This window comes from Panthera tigris, chromosome C1 (assembly GCF_018350195.1).
Source record: "Panthera tigris isolate Pti1 chromosome C1, P.tigris_Pti1_mat1.1, whole genome shotgun sequence".
Lineage (NCBI taxonomy): Eukaryota > Metazoa > Chordata > Mammalia > Carnivora > Felidae > Panthera > Panthera tigris.
In genome coordinates this window covers 162,259,457-162,281,571 of record NC_056667.1, presented here as the reverse complement: position 1 = coordinate 162,281,571, position 22,115 = coordinate 162,259,457, and the positions used below count along the sequence as shown (strand labels likewise).

Genomic DNA, 22,115 nt, shown 5'->3' with positions numbered 1-22,115 from the left:
TGTGATGTATTCTTTTGCTTTTCTCTTTCCCTGTCCCCCTTCATTGTGGGAAATGAGCACATTTATGATTCCGGTTTTTTACAAGCTCAGAAGTAATCAAAATTCATTTTTAAATGATGTTACAAGAGCTGGAGGGATCATTTGCATTATTGAAAAGAATACCCCCCAGAGAAGTTTACAATACCTTTGCAACTTTGAATCATTGGGATGGTAACCATTCTGAGGAAAGTTTGGAGTGCTTAAATAAAGAGCTTAATTAGCATTTTTTTAAAACTCTTCATTAACAGTATCACCAAATTTACCTAGGGGATTGCCTCACAGCCTACACCCAGAGCCCTGCCCCATTCCCCTGTAGCAAAAGAGAAACTTTCCTTTAAAATGGAGCGTTTAAAATAAATCCTACAATACACAACAGAGCAAAATTGAACTGGGAAGCACATAGAAAGCTATGCATTTATCAAAATTTAAACCCTAGCAGCATTCCATTCAGTCAGGTGTAGAACGCGTGCATGTTTCACTCCACCTCTGCCAGGAACTCAATTTAGGTCCTGGCATTAAAATCCTAATGAAACTTCAGGCCCCAGATGACTAGGGGGTTCTTACAAAGCAAATGAAGTTATGATTAAGATTAACATTTCTGAACTCAGCTAAGGAAACTTAGATCACAGAATGGGTTCATCTGAAGAAGGAATTCAATGATCAGGGAAAGCAGGACAACAATTTTTGAGCTTATCCTGTGCGCCCAGAATGGTGGGTGCTACATGAATATTTCACTTAGTTGTTTTAGTGAAAACTCAGGGCGAGTAACTTACCCAAGGCCACACAGCTAGTCCAACTCCTCCCCATGTTCTTTTTGTGAACCCCTGGAGAGACTGGCCGAGAACCACCAGCCAAGTTTGGGGCAACCAAGCCATTTTGGGGCAACCAAAGCCCAAGTTGCCCCTCGCAGCCTCCCCTGGGGGCCAGGCGAGCCCTCTTTCCTCCCACCTGGCCCCCGGGGCCATGGCACTGGCCCAGGTACACTCACTATGTAGACATTCTTCATGCTGACTGGCAGAGCTTCAGAGAAGGATTATTTCACATTCCCTTTTTGCCTTCCCAAGTAAGTACAGGTCTGCTAGGGACGCAGACCCTCCGATGGGTGCCAGGCATGAGTGGAAAGAAATAGGAAAACACGTGACACGTGGTATCTTTTCTCGGGAAACGCACGCATTTTGTGAAGACTCCTATCATCCTGCCTTAGGTCCTGAATTCTAGGGTACTCATTCCAAGTGGCTTCCTTGCTTTTTCTGTAACATTTCAGAGTCTTCCCTCTACCCCCCCTCCTGGAAAGTGATTAGCCTTGGTGCCTCTAATCAGATGCCTCTGCCAGTGACCAACAGAAAGCTCTCTTCTTTCAGCTGCCTTTTGTTCGGAGGCTATTGTCTCTTTCCTCTTTGCATGGATCCACTCAGACTTTCTGTATCTGGGAGCTCTGCCCCTCTTCTGCTTGTCCAATGGCATTTCCCTACTTCCTTACCTTAGTTTCTGGGCTTTTTTTTTTTTTTTTTTTCCTTTCTCTGTCACCCAGATTGGCTCTCAGAGAGATTTATTTGCGGTTAGATATCAGTTAGCCGATAGAGTCTGCCATGTGTTGCTTTCATGGGTGTTTGAAATTAAAAATCAAGCCTACGGGCTCCTGGGAGGCTCAGTCGGGTAAGTGCCTGACTCTTCGTTTCAGCTCAGGTCACGATCCCAGGGTCGTGGGATTGAGCCCCATGTCGAGCTCTGGGCTGGGTGTGGAGCCTTCTTGAGATTCTCTCTCTCTCTCTCTCTCTCTCTCTCTCTCTCTCTCTCTCTCTCTCATAATAAATGAATAAACATTAAAAAAAAATCAAACCTATGCCGAAAGGAGTTTGGGGCTGTTGTTTGCTGGGGGTGGGTGAGGCCATTCCCAGCCTTGACCAGGTATGCTTGGTCCTGCCTCTTCTTATGTTTAGCCCTGCAAACATCAACATATTTTACATTTATAAACCATACTGGGTTGAATTATTCCCTCTCCTCCAAATTCACTCACCTGGAACCTGTGAATGTGACTTTATTTGGAAACAGGGTCTTTGCAGATGTGAGCAAGTTATACTTGTGACCTCACAGTATGTGAGGTCATACTGGATTCAAGGTTGGCCCTGAACCCAATATGACTGGTGTGCTTCTAAAAAGAGGGAAATTCAGACACGGACACACACACAGAGGGAATACAGCCAGGGGCAGAGGTTGGAATTATGGCGCCATAAGCCACATTGTATGGCATTCTTTGGTTTGTGGAAGAGGCAAAGGAGAAGGTATGGAAGGTTCCTTCCCTAAAGCTTTCGGAGAGCGCATGGCCCTGCCAGACCCTTGATTTCAAGATTTCTAAGCCTCCAGAACCAGGGGAGGATACATTTCTGATGTTTTAAACCACCCAGACCGCGGTACTTTGTTACAGAAGTCCCAGGACACGAATATAGTATCTGTCTACCAAAAGCCCAAAGGGCCGTCTAGCATTACGTCCTCTGTCCCCTCTACGACTACTTGTAGAGGAGAACTGAATCCATGCAGCACATATGAATTGAGCTCCTACCACTTGTCAGACACTATGCTCCAGGAGAGGGATTCGATTCTTGGAACAAGATTTGGGGGAGGGGGGGGGGCGGGTAATCTCATTGAGGGTATATTCCAGGGGGCTGGCTTTCTTTGAGACTTTCTAAGTAGTGACCGCTCACCCTTTCTTTTGGAGACCCAGCATCCCAGCAGATGTTATAGCAATGAGCTGAAAATCTATCACAGTTATTTGGGGGAAAATATAAAAGTGAAGATGCATGGTTTAATAGAAAGTGTTGGGCTTTGACAGATCTAAATTCCGTATCCACGTCATCCCTTGCTTATTATGCAACTTCCGGCAAATTGAGCTCTTTGTGCCTCGGTTTCATTATCTCGAAAACGGAGACAATATATACACCTACCTCGTAGGGTTTTTGTGAGGATTAAACTATTTATTATGCGTAATGTGCTTAGAACATTGCTGACATATAAACTCTCAATAATTTTCAGCTATTATTTTTTAATGAAAAACGTTCTATAATTAAGGGCTTGATAAAAATCATCATTATTATTATTGCTAATGATTAAGTACCATATTATTGCTGAGGTAACATGGCCAGTGGATTCCAACTGACGTCTGTGTCTATAATTTATAACCTTACCAACTACTGTGCACCCTTGGCCAAGTTACTTAACCTCTTGGAACCTCATCTCTTTAATAAAAGATAAAACAGAATCTCCATAGGGTGGTTGCAAAGATTACATGAGCTAAAGTCCTGGCAAATAGCGAGCACTCAGTAAACACTCACCCTCTTCTACCCTAACTCTGCAACAACATGCTACATTTTGTGTGGTTCTTGCTTTGCTAAATTACTATGTCAAGATTCAGCACAAAAACAAAAATTCCAGAGCAGCATTTTAGAAAGTAACAAATGTTTACTTTCAACGAGTTTTCCTAAAAATGCTAAGAAAGGCTTAAGGGCCTCAAACAAAGGCAGGCTTCCACATCTAATGGGTATGTTTTCTCTACATTAAAACGATACACTGCATAGTCCCCATATTTGCTTGGCTTTATTCTTTAGCCTTCAGGGGCTAGAAATTTTAACTGGATTTTTTAAATATAATAAGGACATTGTGATCCAATGCCAGAACACTAGGTCCTTTTATTTTCTCTGTGTAAGATTTTAGCGGCAGGCGGCTTGACTCTCACTACCACCCACTCTCTTCTTCCTCTTCTTTCCATACTGTCAGATCGGCTGGCTGCTCACATTCTGGTGTTAATGAGCCCTGGAGAGGGGCTATTGGGAGAACAGCATTGAACTCTGTCCCTTTCGCTCGCATTCCCTATCTCTATCAGCTGCTCTCCCACGTTGAATGGCTTCTGCAGTTTTGAAGCTAACAGTAATCGTGCATAGGTGGAGTGGGGAGGGGGAGGGAGAATTGAGATCCAGATTTTCCAGTCTAGTCTTGTGGAAACAGCGCCACAACGCTGAAAAATGGTGTATCGGTTAGTTGTTGCTACATAACAAACCACCCCAAAACTTTGTAGCTTAAAACAACAGTTATTTATTAACTCACAATTCTGTGGTCCAGCAACAGAGGCGGGGCTTGCCTGGGTTTACTCATACAAACTGCAGTCGGACAGCAGGTCGCCTGGAGACTGGTTAGTCTAATGGCCTCACTGACCTGTCTGTCTACAGGCTACTGGCTGCAGTAATGAAGATAATTGGCCTACATATCCTCAGTAGCCCAGCCTATTTACATGATGGCGGTCACAGGGTTTCCAAGAACAGCAAGCGAGAATATTTCCAAGTGCCTAAGTCTCTGCTTGCATCGTATTTGAGTTGTCACATTGGCCAAAACAAGCCACATAGCCAAGTCTTGTGTGAGGGGACCATCTAAGAGCATGGATACAGAGAGGGAAATAATTTGTGGCTATTTTTACAATTTACCGCAATTAGTATTTTTCTTCCTTCCTGTCATCTGGACAAAGCAGAGCATGTGTTCTAAAAGGACATTTTAAGGAAACCTCCATGATGTATACATATCAGAAAAAGAGAAACGGGAACTCCAGAAAGATTAAGGAGTCTCCAGCTGAACAGAGGAGATTCAGAAGAACTCTCAGAAATATGTAACAAGTCCACCTGACAGTAGATAAAATATAGTTTTCATTTAGGCTCTGCAGAGAAGATTCTGAATGACAGGAATAATCTTTGGGCACCTATGTAAATTTTTACATGACTCATTGAAACGTCTCTCTTTCTGCAAACCATAAATACAACCGGACGTTGAAGCAGGTGCTGAGAGTAAAGACGTCGTTCCCTGTCCTCACGATGCCTAGAGTCTAGGAGGGAATACCAACAATAAAAATTACATATTCATATATGTCATAGGGCAGCAGAGGAGAGGTCCAGGGGTAATGACACAAGGCCCCAGCCCAGCTAAAGACATGACGAAAGTTTCCTCAGAGCCCTGAAGAATGAGCCGGGGCTGGGGCGCCTGGGTGGCTCGGTCGGGTAAGCATCCGGCTTTGGCTCAGGTCATGATCTCACGGCTCGTGAGTTCAAGCCCCACACCTGTGCTGAAAGCTCAGAGCCTGGATCCTGCTTCAGATTCTGTCTTTCTGTCTCTCTCTCTCTCTCTCTGCCCCTCCCCTGCTCGCCCACTGTCTCTCTCTCCCTCCTCCCCCCCTCAAATATAAATAAACATTGTTAAACATTTTTTAAAAAAGAATGAGTTGGGTCTTCTAGATGACGAAGATCGGGAAGGAGAGCCTAGGCAAAGACCACTGTGACAGGAGGAACCTATAAAGTGGGCAGTGTAGAAAGACCTTCATCTCTGTGACCATGTGAATTAGATGGCATAAGATGCGACAAGTGCTACTAACTGAATTAAAGTATCTGCCTGTAAGCACCCTGTTGCAATCAACCATGTAGGACTTAATATCAAACAGCGTCTGTTCTCTGTGGTTCTCACTATCTATTGAATAATAATAATAATCCACTGGATACAATAAGCGTCTCCCAACCCAGCTCTCTCCCCTGAACTTGGCTAGCTCGTGCAGACTAGGAGCTTGTGGGGCCACAGGGGCTCATAACCTCGAAACATTTGGATATTCAGGTTTTCCTGAAAAGGTAAGAGATCCGGCAAAATTAGGCTTATGTTCCCACATGGCGATACTTGGTGGAAATACTCTCATTAGTTTGGGCACACTCGTTTGTCACACCTCCACCAGCCAGCCCATTACGTTCCTGCCTGGCACCTGGCCCCTGTAAGTATCTGAGTTTGCATCTCCTCCTAGATGTTTCCGTGACACGGGTTTTTATTTGTAACATAACTGATTAATAATCGCACCAGGAAATGCTTTCAGATCTTCAATGGCAAATTCTTAAGTCAGCACACAGAGCTGCCTTTTTCTTCTCTCTCTCTCTTTTATTTTCTTTCTTTTATGACGGTTTTTCTCCCCCTCTAGCATTTTGGCCTCTCACTGTCACTGAGTGAGTTAGTGAATACAACATGTGTGCCTTCCATCCACAATAATTAGTTCTAGGCTGACCATTATAAATATACATTTTTACAGTTTTATTCATAAGACAGTACTTTTATTTCATAACAATGCATCAGTATGTTTTTTCTGCCTTTTTCTGGTTTCGCTTTTGAGTTTTCCATCTTTCAGAGAAGTCATTACAACCGAAGGCATTTTAAGAGATTATCCTTTTAACTTTAAGTTGTGTATCACATCTGTAAGGAGAGATGGAAACAGAAACAGTTAGGTGACTACATGACATGTTTTTAATATAGTTATGAAATAATTAAAAGCCCAACGTAACAGAGAAGTTCTATTATCTGCTTATAATGAGATAGGCCTCTCTCCAAGCTTTGGCTACCTGCTTTATTTTCAGACCCTCCTTTCATTTCTTCCCTAAATCCTATTCATATAAGCAGGGGTTTTAGGAGCCTGAAACCATTATTTCCTTTTGAGAAGTAACTTCCACACAAGCTCCACACTATACTAGAATTTGCCATTCTAGCTACATTTGTCATGCCTTGTCCTAGGACGGATGGCACCTTTATATGAAAGACAAGCCAGGTTTTGTAGCCTTGAAATCTTCCCTTTCTTAGACTCTTTTAAAAAGTACAGAGAAGAAATAAGAATGATTTACTTTTTTAGTAAGCTTTACTTACTAAAGATTGACAAAATAATCATTCTGATACTTTGTAGAATACTTTTGGGTCAATGTCCAGCTTCTCCAAGTAAAGTCCTAATGATTATAGATCAAATGTGATCAGGAAATTGTCTGTGTTTAATAATTTTAGTGAATATAGGGGCACCTGGGGGGCTCAGTTGGTTAAGCGTCCGACTTCGGCTCAGGTCGTGATCTCGCGGTTTGTGAGTTCAAGCCCCGCTTGGGACCCTGTGCTGACAGCTCAGAGCCTGGAACCTGCTTCGGATTCTGTGTCTCCCTCTCTCTCTGCCCCCCCCCCCCCCATTCACGCTGTGTCTCTATCAAAAAAATGAATAAACGTTAAAAATTTTTTTAAAAATAATAACTTTAGTGAATATAAAAGACAGAGAACTATTCCCTGGGGATGAGCGTAGAACCAAAGATTTATGTTTCACTTCCCTCTCTTTTTCTATAATGTGTCATCATTGTATCATTCCCCAATCCTAATGAAAAAAGAAACATAAATACATCATCTGGATGTTTTCAAAATGCAGCAAGCTTCTTTTTAAGCACAAAACACTTCAACTAACCAGCCTACAATGCGCTAAATTGTCTCACTCTAAGTTCTTTTCAAGGAGGAAGATGTGATGGGTGCCAACAGGGTACAGAATTGTTAGGCTGTGTCTAAACAATCACCACCCAGGATGTTCATCAGCCCAGAGCTCAGGGCACATACAGCGCAAACTTCTGCACCTTCCTCACCTAAACCACCCCCGTGGTCCTTGGTGAGAATGATTGAGGTGTCTCCGAAACAAGGAAGACTAGCCCAAGGAATACCCAGAAGGGTGCCATGACGTTTACGTACTGCCTTCAGCAACGGGTTGAAACGAGAAGGGCTTTCTTCTTTATCTTCAATTAAAAGGACAGTTTGGTTGAGTTAGAATTTCAGTAACCAAGGCTTCGCGGTCAGGTGGATTACGTCTTAGGTGTTATGGGTACCTGGCATGAGGTTGACAGGGAGGGGAGAAGTGGGACGCTTCATCTCACCCAAAGGGCACGTGGAGTAGAAGCACTACGGTCCCAGACTTGGTCCCAGACTTCGGCACAAGCTGACGCATCCAGCTGTGCCCACCTACGCACTCCAAAACCCGAGAGCGAGAGTTCAGTCCTCCGTGAAGAGTACTGTTCCCTACCCCCCGGTGGCCCCACTGTTCCCACTGCCTCGGAAGGCTCCTGCCTCGCCTACTCTCTTAGTAATGATCCATGAGCAATGCTTCCCGACCGCTGTCTCGCATTGCAGGGACCGTGGCAGAGATTCCAGAATAACAGAATAGCTTTGTTAGTCTGGTAATTAAGACAGGAGTGACATTCAAACACAGCCTGGACAGGACGTGGCAAATTACTGTATTCTTTGTGTGAAAAGCTGTTCCCAGTCTGCTTTGTCTGCCCTCCTGGGATCTCATCATCTCCACTAAAAGTCAAAATGGGATTTTGCACCCTCTATTCCCTTATCTTTTTTCCCCCTAATATATATCTGCTTTGTGGGAGCTATGTTTGTCAAAATGTGCTAATTTATGGCATTATGGGGAAAAAAATGAAACCTCAGCTTTCAATTCTTGTTCCTTCGGGCAGCTTTGCTAAGGATCCCCTCCTTTCTCCCTCCCTCTTCTCTATTTCTGGGGAGGTTATTTGCTAAACAGAACATGTTCTTTTTTCCCCCTGCAACATATGAGGTAGGCAAATGGCCACTCGTCATTCCTTTTTCAAGTATGTTATACATACAATTCTCTCACAGCTAATAGCTCCTTCTATTGTCCATAATTTATCACTGTCAAGGTTCTTTACATTGTATTTCCTCCTTATGTGTTTCCTGAGAAATCTATGCTTTCACTATTGTGGCCCTGGATTTCATTAGCATAAACTGCATGATAGCAAATAAATATATATTCTGTGTCCCGCCAGAGTCCGCGTGCTTTGCAAAGAACAGGATGTTATTTTCTCGGTGTGTTTTTTCTCATTTTCCTACGGTCTTTTTCTTCTTCCACGAAACCATTAGGAAGTGAGTACCAAAGGTATCTTGGGTAATTAGCCATTACAGTACTGTCACAGAGGGTTCCACAGTCAATACAAAGATAATTTGGGCAATGGTGAATGACAGTGCTGTCCAGACTTTTGGGATAATCAAGGACACATCCAGCTGTACCAGACATCTGTCAGACCCATGAATCATTTCAACTGGCTCGACAATAGCCAGGCAGCCCCAGCGAAGGTAAACACTGCAGCAGGCAGCACGCTCTCACAGACATCAATACTTGCTCCGGCATAAAACCTGTTTCTGCTGCGAAAGCAGAGCCTGGTGCAGAATAGGAACAGTTGTGACATTCTCGTGTTAGTTTAAAAAAAAAAAAAAAAAAAGAGGAAAAAAGAAAATGCAGATTAGATGCTTAGCAGAAATAGTATGCATATCATGAGGACACTTGGGGTTTGTTCTTAGCTAAAAATAAAACGAACGTTCAAGAAAGCCTGGCATATATTGGTCGCCATTGGTGTTCCGTAATTAACTCTACTTTCAAACCAGTCCATCCTTTTTTATGCACCGTTCCACGCTGTTAAGTAGTTCTTTATTTTGTAAGTTAACGTCGCTTTCGTGTCTTTCGCGTTAGAGGCTCCTCAGCAAAGGTGGCTGGCTATTTGTGGAGCACAGTGGGTTGGCCTTCTCTGAAGGCCAACAGACTTGGCTACAAGGCAATGGAATGGTATGGTATGGAAAACTCTCTGAAATGAGAACACAGCATTCCCATTTGGATCGGATGCAGTGTCAGTGCTTACGATGTATTTTTTAAAAAGACTGCCACTAGGAGAATGTCTGACATTCACACATGGTAGGCGGGGCACGCGGGGCAACTAGAACTTTCTTCGCAAGTCTGTAACAGTTGACCACCTGATCGTGAATTTACCATAAAAGGGTGTAAACATGACCTAGTTTGGGTTAAGTTGACATGATACTTCCTGGCTTTCCTTAGGCTACCCCCAAAAGGGCCAAGACCTTCCCAGCTGAGACCAGGAGTGAGAAACTTATCAGTTCGCCACTCCCCACCTTCCGGTTACAGGAGAAGCTACTCTTATACAAATCACTTTTATGAGTCACTTAATGGGCTGTTCATTCACAGTTCCTTATAAAATTCTTTAAATGTCAGACATGTAAGTGCAGAGGGAGCAGGAATGGAACAGCACAGGTAGGAGCTACAGGAGGGTATGGGGACCAGGGTCCCCTGTGATGTTGCACAGCTGCGATCCAGGAAAACCCCGACGCCTATCATGAAAATCAGGATAAGAGATGCATTTCTTTTCAGTCTTTCCTTATTCTACCAACTTTGTTATCACTTTTTTAAAGCAGCTATAACTGAGACACAGAAAACTGCACCATTTAAAGTATACAATTTGAGTTTGACTTATGTACGCACCTGTGAAGCCATCTTAATCATCGAGGCCATATCTATGGCCCCCAAATTTCCTAATGCCCTTGTGTAAGCCTTTCCTCCCAACCTCCCTGCTCCTCCTTCCCAGGAAACCACTGCAATGTTTTCTGTCGCCATAGATTGGTTTCCATTTTCTAGAGTTTCATATGAATACGTGCATTCATTGTGTATTCTTTTTTTGTGTATCTGGCTTCTTTCACAAAGTATGATGTTGAGATTCATCCATGTTTTTGCGTTTATCAGTAACTCGCTCCCTTTTATTATCAAGGAACATTCCATGGTAGGTATATACCATGGTTTATTTATCCAAGTCACCTGCTGATGGTCATCTGGCCTGTTTTCAGGTTTTGGCAAGTACAGATGAAACTGCTACAAACATTCACACATGACTTGGTATGGACATATCCGTTCTTTCTACTGGATAAACACCGAGGAATACAATGACTGGAGTACACGCCAAAGTGTTTTCCAAAGCTGTCCTATCTGTTTACACTCCTGCCAACAGTGTACGAACGTTCCAGTCCCTCCACATCCTGACCAACACCTGATATGGTCAGTGGTTTTCATTTTAGCCATTTTAACAGACGTATAGCAATATCTCTCTGGGGTTTTAATTTTCATTCCCCTAATGACTAGTGATGATATTGAGCATCTTTTCATGTGCTTATTTGCCATACATATATCTTCTTCAGTGAGGTGTTTGTTCAAGTATTCTGCCCAGTTGTCAAAAAGCTGTTCTCTATATACCGCTAGATCTATTTCGAATTCTCTGTCCTGTTCCATTGATCCATTTGTCTACTTTACGTCAATACCACCCTGTCTGATTCCTGTAACCCTATAACTGTAGGTCTTGATAACTGACACCACCAGCCCTCCAACTCTGTTCCTTTTTCAAATGTACTTTGCCTATTCTGGGTCATTTCTAGCCCCATACAAATGTTAGACTCTTTTTGCCACTATCTATAAGAAAGCAAGCTGATATTTTTATTGGGGTTCTGTTGAATATATGGACCGATTTGGAAAGAAGTAACATTGTAACAATATTGAGCCTTCCAACCCACGAGCAAGGTAACTTCCTTCGGTTATTTAGGTCTTCTCTGTTTTCTCTCAGTAATATTTTGTAGTTTTCAGTGTACAGATCTTGCATCTTTTCATATTTATCCCTAAATATACCAGTTATAAATTGTATCCATTTAAAATGTTACTGATTTTTAAAATGTTTTCTGAAAAAGTTTATTTACTTATTTTGAGAGAGAGAGCACGCACAGAGGAGGGGCAGAGAGAGGGAGAGAGACTCTCAGGCAGGCTCCTCACTGTCAGCACAGAGCCCGATGTGGGGCTTGAACTCACAAACCGTGAGATCATGACCTGAGCTGAAACCAAGAGTTGGTTGCTCAACCAACTGAGGCACAGGCACCCAAAAATTTTACTGATTTTTAACATCAATGAATTAAATTATTGTTATTGCTTTATATTTAGATTTCTGAATCTTTGTTGTTAGTATATAAGATACTACTAATTTTTATATGTTGATCTTATATCTTGCAATATTGCCAAGTTCAGTTATTAGTTCTAACAGCTTTTTGTAGATTCTATTAGATTTTCTTTGTAAACAATTATGTGGCTTGTAAATGAGGGTAATTTTATTTATTTTTTCAGTTGGGATGCCTTTTATCTCTTTGCCTTGACTGACTGCACTAAAACTTTGACTACAATATTGAATACAAGTGGCAAACAAAGATATTCCAGTCTTGTTTTTGACCTTAAGGGGAGAGGATTAAGTCTTTACCAGTAAATATATGTTTGCTGTCGGTTTTTTGTACATGCCTTTTATCAGGTTAAGGAAGTTCCCTTCCCTTACTAGTTTGCTTAAAGTTCTTGTGTGAAATGAAAGTTGGATTTTGTCAGATGATTTTTTTTATGTCTATTAAGATGATCATGTGAGTTTTGTTTTTGTTTTGTTTTTGTTTCTTATATGGTGATTGGTTTTCTAATGTTAAACCAACCCTGCATTCCTGGGATAAACCCGATCATGATGTATTATCCTTTTGTTTATTATTGAATTGATTTGCTAACATTTTGTTCAGAATTTTTTCATCTATGCTTGTGAGAGATAATGACCTCATGGGGTTTTCATTTCTTACATAGAATTGCTATTATTTCTTAAATATTTTTGAAACAGCTTCATCGAGATATAATTCACATACTATACACGTCACTCATTTGAAGTGCACAGCTCAATGGCTTTTAGTGTATTCATAGAGTTGTATACCCATCACCATACTCAAATTAAGACCATTTTTATTATCCCTAAGAGAAGCCTATACCCCTTAGCCATTATCTGATCCCTGTATCCCTGCCGACCCTAGGCAACCACTAATCTCCTTTCTGTCTCTGTAGATTTGCCTATTCTGGACAACTCACGAGAGTAGAATCATTCACTACAGTAAAGTTTTCAAGATTCACCCTCCCAATCTTTATGCTGTTTTTGCCATGTGTTTTATTTATGCATTTGTTATAAACTGCACAGTGTATTGTATTATCTCTTACTTAAACGGTCAATTGTCTTTGAAAGAGATTTAACTAATAAGGAAAGCATCTTACCTATTTATCCGTGTAGACATCCTTTCTGGCACTCTCCATTGCTTCATCTAGGTCGATACTTCCACCTGGCATCGTTTTCTCTCTGCCTAAAGGAGTCTCTTTAACATTTCTTAATTGGTCTGCTGGTGATGAAATAGTTCAGCTTTGGTATGTCTAAAAGTTCCTCATTTTACTTTCATTTTTTAAAAGATTTTTCACTGGGTTTAGTTTTTGCTGACGTGTGTGTGTGTGTGTGCGCGCGCACGCGTGTGTGCACATGTGTGTGAGTGTGTGTGTGTTTCAGAAATTAAAAAACACTGCACTGCTGTCTTCCTGCTTGCATTATTTCTGACAAGAAAGCTACTCTAAGTCTTGTATTTATTCCTCTATCCATAAAGTGTCTTTAAGACTTTCTGGCTGGGGCGCCTGGGTGGCTCAGTCGGTTAAGCGGCTGACTTCAGCTCAGGTCATGATCTCACGGTCTGTGAGTTCGAGCCCCGCGTCAGGCTCTGTGCTGACAGCGCAGAGCCTGGAGCCTGTTTTGGATTCTGTGTCTCCCTCTCTCTGACCCTCCCCTGTTCATGCTCTGTCTCTCCCTGTCTCAAAAATAAATAAAACGTTAAAAAATTAAAAAAAAAAAAAAGACTTTCTGGCTGCTTTGAAGATTTCCTCTTTATCACTAATTTCGAGCAATTTTATTGTGGTGTGACTTGGTGTGGTTTTCTTCATGTTTCTTGTGCTTGTTGTTCTTTGAGCTTCCTAGGTGTGTGAGTCTTTTTTCATCAAATCTGGAAATTTTCTAGCCACGTTTTCTTCAAATATTTTTCTTTTTCTTTCTCTCCTCCTTTCCTCTCTCCCTTGGGCACTCCACTTTTAGTAGCTTGAAGTCGTCCCACAGCTCACCGTTGCTCTTTTAATTTTTCTGGATTCTCTTTGTTCTGCAAGTTTCACTCGGGCTAGTTTTTATAGCTATGCCTTCAAGTCCGCTCCTCTTTTCTTCAACAATCTCTAATCTGCTGTTAATTGCTTCCAACATATTTTCCATTTCAGACATTTCCTCTCTAGAAGTTCAGTTTGCATCCTTTTTGTATCTACCCTGCCTCTACTTACTTTTTAAATGTCTGAAAGGCAGTTATGACTGTTTTATTATGCGAATTCTAACATCTAGGTCAATTCTGGGTCCGTTTCAATGGGTTGATAATTCTTCTATTTATGTCATCCTGCTCCCTTACATTCCTGGTAATCATTGATCAGACATTACATATTGGGTTGAGATCTCCACAAGAAAGCCCTAGTCCATGCTCTTATGTGCTCAAGGAGCGGATGTCTAGTGTGGAGGGGGGGCTGGGGGGCGGGGGCGGGGGGGGGGTGGTGCGGCAGGCATGAGTGAAGTGGGCCAGGATGAAGCAGGCTTGTGCACATGTGTTGGTTCAGGGGCAACTGGGGTTCACACTGACATCAGGAGAAAATAGCACACAGTGGTTAACTCTGGCCCCTCCTTAGCTCCAAATAACTCACTTTCACCTAAACACCTGATTTAAACTGGTAAACTGGTGGTCCCCAATCCTGAATGCCCGCTGTGGGAGGCTTAGGCATAGGAAGCTATAGCAGGTCTTAAGGGAGCATCTAAATAAGATACTGCCTGTGTTACCCTGAGGAAGATAAATCGTGAGGTTCTGCTAATATGTTCATTTCCTGTCAGTCATCCTGCCATACTTCACCAGGGTTTTTTGCTGCTGGGACCCAAAGTGAACCATAGTGGCACAGACTAAGCTCACACATCTTGGAACATTTTAAACACGTCCTTTATGTTCAGCTTCCATAGTTCACCCAGCACAGGTTATTTACAGATTACAGGCTTCAGAGCAAATGAACCTCCCAGGGAGAAAAGGGAAGGAGCAGAGCTGGGCCTGGGCTGGAAGGAATAAGCATTCGGTAGCCTGGGAAGTGCAAGCGTGAGGCCACCTGGTGAGAGCAGAGGAACTAGGTGGAGGCCAAGTGGACCGATAAGCCACCCATGTCCTTTTAGAAGGATGAACTTGGGTTGAACCGCCCCCCCCCCCCCGGCATTGGCTTTATTTTGATATTCATGTGTCCTTGGGAACCTGGGAACAAAGCTACGGTTATTTGTAGATCAGTTCCACATTCTCGCTTCACCTTCTTTCAATGCCAGCAGCAATTGTGAAAACTAAAACAGCTCCATCTAGGAAAGGAATTGGGGTCATGCAGACCATGCCGCTTCTGAAAGCCAAGGCTGCAGCGGCTCCGAGGAGGGCCTCTCTCACTAACCTCAGAGGATGGCATCCCAAGAGCAAGGGTGCAAGATAGCTTTTCAGCCTCCCCAAAGTCCACAGCCAACAGGTTATCCCAAGAGCTTTTGCGGGGGAAGCCCGGAAGCAGCCTCTAAAAGGATATCAAATCTAAAGTAACCAACTTGAAGCTTCCTAGTATTTATAAGACCGTAGTGGGTTCTACTGAAATAGCTTAATCATTTTGTGCACCATTAGCTACAAATCATAGGTGCTGACATTACATTATTTTCATGCACACTGAGAAGTACACTAAAAGGGTCCTCGGGGTTCAGGAGCAATGGCCGAGGCTAAATGAATGAGGAAGGCAAACCATTTGGAAAGCAGGGGGTCACTAGGGGTAGATATTAGAAGCCTCACTTGGGTCAGACTGAGATGAGTGTGCAGAGTGGTTAAATAGAGAGACTGTAAGAAAAGAGAAAACCCGAGTTCTTATCCCAGATTTTTCATCTTGGGTCAAGGTGTAGGTTGAGGGCTGGGGATTTTCGCATCCTTAATACAGCACCTGAGTCCAGGTTCCTCAATCCTGACTGCACATTGGCATCAGCTTTAAGAAGCTTCCACTTGGTTTTTCTCTTGTCTTTTAATGCCCATGCTTGGACATTAAACCCTGCCCCATATTTAACTGGTCTGGTGTGGGGCTAGAGCGCCGGTCATTTTTTTAAATGCTTTTGATTTCTCACTTGTTTCTGACATACAGAGTTGAGAACCATTGGTTTAAGATAATGCAGGTCCAGATCTTGAACTCTGGGCCAGGGCACAGAAGAGTTCAAGAGGGAAAGGAAGGAATCGAGAATGACTACTGGGTTCTTGACCCGAATAACTGGAAGGTCGGATCAGCCATTTCCTGAAATGGAAATGACCATGGGAGGATGGACTCAGCAGTGAGTGCATGAAGCCCTGGGCTTACAGACTTGTGTTTGAGGCCACCCCTGTCTTTCTGAAAGCCACTTAGAGGTGGGTAGAGCAGATGCATACAGAGATCATGGCAGTGCAGAGAGATAAAGGCTCTAGGAGCCAGGGAAGCACGGAGGAGACACGGAAGACTAACTCTGCTTGGGCAGACTTTGCAGAAAGGTCATGTGCTCAGCAGTGTATGGGATAAACTGAGAAGACAGAAAATCAGGAGCAGAGGAGAGAATGGGCTGGAGGCCACAGGCTGGCAAGCAGTGCTGGAGAAGAGGAGTGTCGGTAGGCTGAGTGGGGCCACGTGAACCGAAATCCATCGGTGCCGTGGGTGAACCCTGCTTGCTATCTCGCTGTTTAGTGAGGCTTTCCCTTCTTCCAGAATCTCCCCTCCCCTCAAATCTTCCAAATCTCTCCCCATTGCTTTGCCCGTGGCCACAGCTATGTGTAGACACTCTGCCTCTCCTGGAAGCGGCAGTCATTCTGCCCTTCACTTGCGTGGCCTTCGGAGTCCCTACTGCTGCCTGGCAAAATGGCTACGTGGAATGTGATGGACCTTTCACCTTTTTGACCGCTGCAGTCTTCTCCAGCCGCTCAGCCCCTCTCGATGAGCAATGTCTGCCCCTTTGCTCTCCAAACCCCGATAGCCCAGAGACTGATTCACTTTTTATTTCCTTCCCCCTTGACTGCCTTCACTGAAAGACTGGCTTTCCTGCAGATATGGAAGTTACATAGCGTCAGGAAATCGGGATTTGCATGATCTTTGGGGAAAATTCCTTACACTGTGCCAAGATACTAGGACGGTAATGCGTCTTTATTATGCTGCTTAAACCCTGTTGCAGGCATTGGCCCAGATAAGTAATTCATTTTTTGCCTAGTTGTTTAGTGTTTTTGGTTTTTAGCCTCCTTGAGACTTTCTGTGAGGTTGGGAATTCGCTTTGAGTTCTAGCTCCAGAGTTAGCCACGAGCCCAACAAAAACTATCACATTAGGGGTGGACAAGAAAGGGCTTACCAACAGCCCAGAAAACAGTACAAAGTTCACCTTGTGATGCTGATTTCTGGAATGTGTATACACGTTGTAATTGTGCAACTGCACAATCCTCATATACCAGAAATATACACACACATAGACACGTACGTATACATACATGCACGTATATGTGTGTATATAATTTATGATGACGAGGAAGTATTAGCTGTGCTTCCGAGCCTTAACCCAATCTACAGCTTTATTTTATTCTCTCTGACAAGCCTTGAACCCTCTCCGTGGAGGAAATTTCCACGTGCAAGCACGGAGCTCAGTTTCAATCAAGCCCAAAGATTTAACTATCCAGTATTGCCTTTTCATAATCTGCTTTAATTATTATTGATTTCTATGTTTGGAAAGTGCCCGGAGATGATAAAGGGCTCCCATCTGTTTTGCTGTTGACCATTTGCTGGTTGATCTCGAGCTCACCCTTGGCTCTTCCAATTGGTCTCTCTCCAGCACTTCTGCGGGTGGTTATACCCCCTGCCCCACAGAGGTCCCTACTCCTGTAGCCAATCAAATTATCAATAAAAAACAAACTGGCAAATAACAGGCCATTAAATAAAATCAATTATTCCAAAGCAGATTTCATTTGGGAACACAATCGGAGCTGTATTCAGTAGGGAAGAGAAGTAAAAAACATATATACTTAAAGTATCAAATATTAAATATGTGAATATAATATTCTAGTACAGATAATTACTGACATACTAATATGTAATATTCAAATATATAATGTATAATGTTAATATCCTAAAATACATTATATATTAATATATTAATACACACTCTATAGAATCAAAACAGGACACTCAAGGAGAACTTTCTGCCCAGTGCTTGATTGACCAAGGTGCTGTGGAATACCCCTTCTGCGCTGATCTGTGACAAGTCCTATCTCCTCCATGTTGTCTAGGCACCGGCTCTCAAATTTTCAGTAGGGGTCTAAGAATTTTTAGTTATCGTTTTGTCTCTGAGTGACTGACAGCGGCAGCAGCAAACAAGCCAATCGTAGTCCTGCTGTGGGGAAAAGGCTGATATTTTGGTGATGGATAAAGTTAAAACTTTACAGAACATTTAAATCTACCAACGAGTTTATAATTATCATCGATAACTTTCCCTCATAGCATCAACATTTATATTTACCTATGTGGAAAAGACAAAGTTTCAGACTCATTTATACCCGTTCTTAGGTTGAAAATGAAAGACCTAGTACAAGTCCTTCCCTCTACAATAGGAAGAGAATGACTCAGCTGCGGTGTGAAATGGAGAAAAATTAGAACTTGAGTTTTGTAGATCACTATGAGGTTGTAAACATAGAGAATAGCAGGACTTAAGAATATGTGACAATAGGGGCGCCTGGGTGGCTCAGTCGGTTAAGTGTCCGACTTCGGCTCAGGTCATGATCTCACGGTCCGTGAGTTCGAGCCCCGCGTCGGGCTCTGTGTTGACCGCTCAGAGCCTGGAGCCTGTTTCGGATTCTGTGTCTCCCTCTCTCTCTGATCCTCCCCTGTTCATGCTCTGTCTCTCTCTGTCTCAAAAATAAATAAACGTTAAAAAAAAATTAAAAAAAAAAAAAGAATATGTGACAATAAAATCTCCCTTTTTCAGTCAATTGTGTAGAAACCATTCCGTATCTGTGTTCTAAATCTATTCCAGTTCATTTAAATATAATTTAAAAGGTAGATTCAAGTGGGAGGGAAGGAGGGAGTAATTTCTCCTTTCAGAAATAAAGCCTCTGGGGATATGTTTACATGGTAAAATAAAAATGCTAAGAAAATTAATGAAAATTAACTTTCTACGGCTTAAGGTTTAAGGTCAGCGGGAGATCAGTGTTAGAGTCTGCGTGTTAGAGTCTGCGTGTCAAGGAAACCTTCCATTGCGGAAAGGGAGATCTTGGAGCCAGGGGATGTGCGGCCCTTTAGAAACATGGGATCGTCCAAATAAATGCAATTTGTTACACTGCATGTAGCAAAGAGCTTACTTCAAGGCAAAGATGATTCATTGGCGGGGGGGGGGGGGGGGGGGGGGGACGTGGGAGGTTAGACGTGCAAGAAGAAGTGAGTCGTTTAGGATTAAACTCAAGTTGCCCCACAACGAATACAGCAAGCACAATAAAAAAACAAACAAGTAAGCAAATGCACGCCTTCTTTCTTCTGAGTGATAAGGGAGGGTGGTCTGCTCTGAATCCCTGCAGAACTAAAATCACGTCTGGTTCTGCCCCAGAAATGCTTTGATTCCAAAGGAAGTTCCACTATGATCTTCCATGTAAGTAGGAGAGAAACTTGCAGTTTTTAACATTTTTTCTAGATCCTAAGTGTATTTGGGGTTTTTATATGCAAATTCCTTTACGCTGCTCTGTCTTGAAAAAGGGAAATATCTTAATTGTTTTCCTTGATATTTAACAGTCATAGGCCACATAGGGTTTCTTTGTGTATTTACTTATAGAACCCAGAGATTTGAGATATGGGGCTCAAAGTTATTAGAAATTGCTACATTATGACTCAGCTACATTGTGATGGCCTGGGGAAACAAAACTAACAGACAAACACCAAACCAAAAAAAAAAAAAAAAAAAAAGCAGCTTAAGTAACTCTATGCACTACTTCTTGCTTTGGGCTCTGGGATTTGTCCGCTTTACCCTACTGGTTCTTAAAATTGAAAGGATAAACTGTAGATCCAATATAAGGACCTAAATTGACCTTTTCTTATTCTCTTTTTCTTTTATCTCCAGTCTATTTATAAATATGTAACCATGCTTGGAAACATTGGACAAGAATATCACTATTCCCTATTGCTATGCCTGGGCAGACATCACTAATTGATCACAGCACTCTCCCCAGTGAGTTTGGACAGAGTCACACAATTTTATGCAATGTTCCAAGCAGCCACTACCACTGGTTGGAATTACATGTGAAGTCAATCCTATCTGATGTCCTAGAGCCAGTATCTCAGCGGTTGAAAATTTTAAGTGCCTAAAGGAGGGTGAGGATCGTGCCAAAGTGGTATTTTCTTTCACAACTTACATATACCAGCAACTAGAAAGAAACAATAAAGGAAGTAGCAACATTCACAATCTGTTATCTATTTTGTTGCTGTTCACTGAATGGATTTGTTCAGTGTTGGTTGCTATTTAAGTGCAACATAATTACATATTATGGAGTGTGTGTATATACTACTTTAATAGAGCTTATTATTTAGGCTTTGCCATAACTATTTTCGTTTCATTAGAATACATAAATACTTTAGGGAGGGAGGCTTTTTTGAGATGAAAAGATGGGTTTTAATTATTATGGCTTGCTTTGCTTGGAGCTGATTTTCATAATTAACACATATTAGAGTCAAATGCAACCATGTATTTTATGCTCACTGGAGTATACAAAATTTAACTTCTCTCAGTGGGCTGTTTGTGCGGTGGAATTTTCACAGTGGCCTCTGGTAATGGCAATACTATGTTATTGTGCCAATCTTTACCACCTATGCCATCACTGGTATTAGATCAAATGTTTGCAGAGTTTATACAGTATCACATTTGCTTGACTAAAATGTCCATAGGAAAATTCCATTTTAGCAATTCAAGACTCAGATCAGGTGAACTGATCGGGTACATCCTGGAGGGCTGGGGTCAGAACAAAAGAAGCGCAGATCTATGTTAATGACTGTTAAAACAACACAAATTGCAAGCCTGACGTTTTTGTTCTAAACTTAATTTTGCTACCGATGTTTATCAGAGGTGGACTAGCTCTTCACCAGACCCATGTTCTCTTCTTCCTGGGCACACAGCTGGAGCACATCTTCTGATTTTATGTGTACTTCAGTACAGCCATGTGGCTCAGATCCAGCCCGTGGAATATGAGTACAAGTGGTGCAAGCCATTTCCACACCTGGCTTGGAAAAAGTTCTCAGATGCATTCTGCATGCTCTTCCCCCTTTTACTTGGTGCACACAAGCCCAGTGACCTTGGAAGTCAAGACTGAGATGGTGAAGCCACAAGTTGGAGGAGCCTAAATCTCTAAATAACCACCAGCTAGGAACACCCATTGGGGCTTTACAGGAACAAAAACCCAAGCGTGTGTATTATTTGAGCCACTATGCATTATTGGATGTGTTGATTATAGCAGTGAGAATTACAATGAATGTACAGTTTTTCTAAGCAATTCTTTGGATCAGTAGTCCTCTCTCCAGGTAGAGGGTAGAGGGAAGAAAGTAGATGCGTGGACAGTGTTACAGAAAGAAAAATATGCTGGGGACGCCTGGTTGGCTCAGTAGGTTAAGTGTCTGCCTCTTGATTTCAGCTCAGGTCATGATCTCGCAGTTCGTGGGTTTGAGCCCCATGTCTGGCTCTATGTTGATGATGGCGTGGAGCCTGCTTGGCATTCTCTCTCCCTCTTTCTCTACCCCTCCCCTGCTCGTGTGCTCGTGCGCGCGCGCTCTCTCTCTCTCTCTCTCAAAATAAATAAACATTTAAAATTTTTAAAAAAATTAAAAAGCAGGAAAAATATGCTGAGACAAGGACAGTTTAAGTAATTTGTTCAAAGTCACACATCTAGCAACTGGCAAAGCCAGGAATCAGACATGGATGGCCTAACTCCAGAGGCCGTATTTGTAACCATCACGTGAGCCTGTTTCCTGACTACTGCTTGTCATGGTCAGAGAACTTGGTTTTTGCTGGATTTTTTAACGTAGCGATCTGGATTGTCTATCAGTACACTGTCTACTGGGTAGTTTATCTGGAATAATATTTTCATAACGATTTGCTATGTCACATTCAACCAACAAGTTTACAACTATTTCCCCTTAATACAAGTGAATGTTCTTGTCAGGGACAGATTTAGAAGGCAGCATCTACTGGAGAGAATAGCCCCAGCACTCCAAAACAGTATCCACGACTTGTGAGCTATCTTGCTGTTGCTTTCTTAATTTACCTGGTTAGTTGAGAGTTAACTATACATGAAAGGGAAATGGCTTATTTCAGCACTGGAGGCATGTTGCTACAAGCGTAGGAATAGCCCGTTGGCGTGCTTTGCAGAACAATTGGACCACTGGGACTACTTGTACACCTTTAATGGGTTCTGATAGAGCACAATGG

The 22,115-nt window shown here is 42.5% G+C and overlaps 1 long non-coding RNA gene across 1 annotated transcript; it reads left to right on the top strand.

Annotated features, from left to right (window-relative positions):
• Positions 1-2,214: 2,214 nt before the first annotated feature.
• Positions 2,215-20,095, top strand: LOC122240957. The gene is made up of 2 exons (XR_006220793.1): positions 2,215-2,321; positions 19,761-20,095. It is a non-coding gene; the product is annotated as an uncharacterized LOC122240957 (long non-coding RNA).
• The last annotated feature ends 2,020 nt before the right edge of the window (positions 20,096-22,115 follow it).